Source organism: Mandrillus leucophaeus, unplaced genomic scaffold, assembly GCF_000951045.1.
Source record: "Mandrillus leucophaeus isolate KB7577 unplaced genomic scaffold, Mleu.le_1.0 Scaffold127, whole genome shotgun sequence".
Classification (NCBI taxonomy): Eukaryota; Metazoa; Chordata; class Mammalia; order Primates; family Cercopithecidae; genus Mandrillus; species Mandrillus leucophaeus.
Window position 1 is genome coordinate 3,756,825 of NW_012101098.1, and position 4,320 is coordinate 3,761,144.

Consider the following 4,320-nt stretch of genomic DNA (forward strand, 5'->3'; position numbering starts at 1 on the left):
GCGGGTCGCTCCCTGTCTACAGCCTCCTAAATGCACGCCTCTAACTGTAGCGACACGAAACTGCCGCCCTTAGTGGAAATGTGTGGCCCCACCCTCCCTACTCGCCCCTGCGCCCCTTCTCTGCCCCTAACAGGGACCCTCCCCTGCTGCAATGGGAGCAAAGGAAACTCTCCCGGCTCCCCTGCTGGGAAAAGTATGGGGGCCCCTGCCAGATGCTCACCTCAGGGAGTTCCCCAAGGGGAGCAAAGGGCAATCCCCTCCCTGCTCAGGAAGCGTGGCCCCCGCTCCACGGGCAACCCCCGCCTCATGTCCTTTCTAAAGCGTCCGAGCTGGGGAGCTGGGGGTGCGCAGCCGGGAGGGTGGCGGACGCCCCCTTTGCGCGGGACCAAGGACGACCCTTGGAGGAGCCTCTGCGCTGGGGCAGTTTCTCCCCAGAATCCCCAGGACGAGGCTGGGAGTGGGGACTCCTGGTCATGGGGGTTAGTGGGGAACAATAGGGAACGAGGTCCCTTCTCCTATCTGGGGTGCCTAGGCCCTAGTCCTGGTCACGGGCGACTCGCCTTCCGAAGTGGGCTTCAAGGTTAGAGACCCTCCCGCACCACCGGCCACAGCTGCAGTGCAGTTGTCGCCCTTCCCACACTAACGATATGTTTTTTGTTAACACCCAAGCCTAAAATTGTATCCATTTTCCTGCAGGGTGGTGGAACAACTTTGCAGCCTGACAAATAACCCTGCATATTCTTGCATTCCACGTTTCCAACTGTCCACGAAAAGAGTCAAACCAGGCCCGGCGCAGTGGCTCACGCCTGTAATCCCAGCACTTTGGTAGACCGAGGCAGGCAGATCACCTGAGGTCGAGTTGGAGACCAGCCTGACCAACAAGGTGAAACCCTGTCTTCTACAATACAAAATTAGACGCATGTGGTGGTGTGCACCTGTAGTCCCAGCTACTCAGGAGGCTGAGGCAGGAGAATCGCTTGAACCCGGGAGGTGGAGGTTGTAGTGAGCCAAGATCAGGCCACTGCACTCTGTCACTCCTGCCTGGGTGACAGAGCTAGACTCCGTCTCAAAAAAAAAAAAAAAGAAAGAAAGAAAGAAAGAAAAAGAAAAGAAAAAGGAGTCCAACTCTAAAATACTTGAAGAGATTTAATCTGAGCCAAATATGAGTGACCATGGCCCGTGACACAGCCCTCAGGAGGTCCTGAGAACGTGTGCCCAACGTGGTCGGGGTGTAGCTTGGTTTTACACGTTTTAGGGAGACATGAGGCATCAATGAAATGCAAGACACATTGGTTTTGTCCAGAAAGGCCGGACAACTTTAAAGCAGGAGGCTTCCAGTTTACAGGTAGATTTTAGAATTTTCTGATTGGCAATTGCTTGAGTTTCTTTAAAGTCCTGGGATCAATAGAAAAGAATGTCTGGGTTAAGATAAAGAATTGTGAAGAATCAAGTTCTTATTTGAACAGGAGCCTTTGGGTGCTAGGGTCAGAGAGAAGAGGTTGTAAAATGTTTCTTCTCAGACTTAAAGCCTGTGTGGATGTTAACCCCGGAGAGGCATCATGAGGCATGTTCAACCCCTGCTTCGCATCATGGCCTGAAACAGTCTCTGAGGTTAAATTTTTAAAAAGCTCTGGCCGAGGAGGAAGTCCATTCAGATGTTTTGAAGGTGGGGAGGTGGGGGGCTTAGAATTTTATTTTATTGTATTAATTTATTGAGTTTTTGAGACGGAGTCTAACTCTGTCGGCCAGGCTAGAGTGCTGTGGCGCCATCTCAACTCACTGCAACCTCTACCTCCCAGGTTCAAGCGATTCTCCTGCCTCAGCCACCTGAGTAGCTGGGACTACAGGCACCTGCTACCACACCTGGTTAATTTTTGTATTTTTAGTAGAGACGGGGTTTCACCATGTTGGCTAGGCTAGTCTGGAACTCCTGACCTCAAGTGATCCGCCCACCTCAGCCTCCCAAAGAATTTTATTTTTGGTTTACAAAGCCCTGCCTCATCTATTGGCCCATTCCTGGGCTGGCAGACTTGCTGCCTGGCCAGCTGAGTCAGGGGCTCTGAGATAACAACTGTCTTTTTATTATTAGTAGTAGTAGTATTATTATACTTTAAGTTCTGGGGCACATGTGTAGAACGTGCAGTTTTGTTACATAAGTATACACGTGCCATGGTGGTTTGCTGAACCCATCAACCATCATCTACATTAGGTATTTCTCCTAATGCTGTCCCTCCCCTAGCCCCCCCACCCACCAACAGGCACCGGTGTGTGATGCTCCCCTCCCTTTCATTGTTCAGCTCCCACTTCTGAGTGAGAACATGTGGTGTTTGGTTTTCTGTTCTTGTGATAGTTTGCTGAGAAGGATGGTTTCCAGCTTCATCCATGTCCCTGCAAAGGACATTAACTGATCATTTTTTATGGCTGCATAGTATTCCATGGTGTCTATGTGCCACATTTTCTTTATCCAGTCTATTATTGATGGACACTTGGGTTGGTTCCAAGTCTTTGCTGCTGTGACTAGTGCTGCAATAAACATACATATGCATGTGTCTTTATAGTAGAATGATTTATAATCCTTTCGGTATATACCCAGTAATGGGCTTGCTGGGTCAAATGGTCTTGAGCTGTCCCCTGCCTGTGGCCATACCCACCCCTCCCTAGGTCACCTGCACCCCTAGGTCAGAAACCTGCAAGGCTAGAGGGGCTGGGCCTGTGCCCCAGGTGGTGTGAGTGATGCATATCTTCAGAAGTAACACGGTGAGCTTGCACACCGGAAGGTTTTTTCTTTTCTTTTTTGTTTTCTTTTCAGCCAGCAAAACCCCAGCAACATAATTGCACTTTAGAGGCATGAGGAAAATGTAATCATTCTTCATGGGAACACCATCTTTAAAGTGTTACCTCTTGGAGTGAATCCCGATGAATTACCCAACCAGAGCTCCTTCCGTGGTATTTTCTCCTGCACCTCTCCCCCGACTTCCCCATGTGGCATTGACTCTACCAATTAGCACTTTCTTTTTCCCTGGCCACAGTCCTGGGCTGGGATCGAGGGAGGGTGTGGACCCTAGGTCAGGGTAAGCAGGAGGACCCTGGGGGCTCCTTTGAGGAGAAAGGGGATGCTGGAGCTGCCTGGGCATTTTGGCACCCTGAGGCAAGTCCGACTTGGGATGAAGCAGAGATGCAAAGAAAGCAGGGTCTTTCTGCCGTCTCATACTCCAGAGACCCCTCTCCCTGTGAACTTCCTGCTTCACCCCCATTACCTCCAAAAGAAAGGCCCTACCCTGGACAATCTCCAGCCTCTGACATTTGGACGGCACTGCAGTGCAGGTGAAGCTTCCCTCCTCTGACCGTCCCTTATGTTCCAGTAGAGTCTAGACTCTGGCTGCCTTTCAGGGAGGGCGCAGGTCACTCTTGCCAGCCATAATAAAGACGCAACATCAGCTTCTGAAGGCCAGGCTTTGAGGCTTTTTCTTTGCGTTCACACAGATAAACATTTGGAAGACTTCTGTTTCTAATTCATTTAGTTAGATGCCTTTTGCCTTTTTTCTTTCTTTTTTTTTTTTTTTAACGCTACCATTCTTTGGCTCCAAATACGAATTTCCATAATATTCTGCAGACACTCTGGAACTGGCACCAAGAGGCTGTAACCTCCAGAATGAAAATTAAATTAATTGAAAAAGTCTTCTGAATTGTGTCCAGGTGCCACGGGAAGCATCTTTTGAAGGCCACAAGCTAGGCTGAGGAAGGGATGGGGAACTCACCGCTGGGGCAGTCTCCATGTTTCCCGTTTATTTCACCAGTGGAACCTCAAGAAATAACCACGTTCTGACCATTTCCAAGGGACCCAAGTGGCCACGCTGCACCTTTCAACCTAACCCTTGGTAGCTCCCGGCCTCCTGCGGAAACCTTCCATGTGTCTTTAATTTTTAAGAATTAGTTCTTCTTCTGTTTATTTATTTATTGAGACAGAGTGTCACTCTGTCGTCCAGGCTGGAGTGCAGTGGTGCAATCTCAGCTCACTGCAACCTCCGCCTCCCAGGTTCAAGCACTCCTTGTGCCTCAGTCTCCTGAGTAGCTGCGGCTACAGGTGCTCATCACCATGCCTGGCTAATTTTTGTATTTTTAGTAGAGATGGGATTTCACCATGTTGGCCAGGCTGGTCTCGAACTCCTGACCTCAAGTGATCCACCAGCCTCGGCCTCCCAAAGTGCTGGTATTACAGGTGTGAGCCACCACCCCCGGCCAAAGATTAGTTCTTCTGACTTTGGACTTTTCATACCCTGCTCTCCAAACCAGTTTTATATGTTTTATACTGCACACACA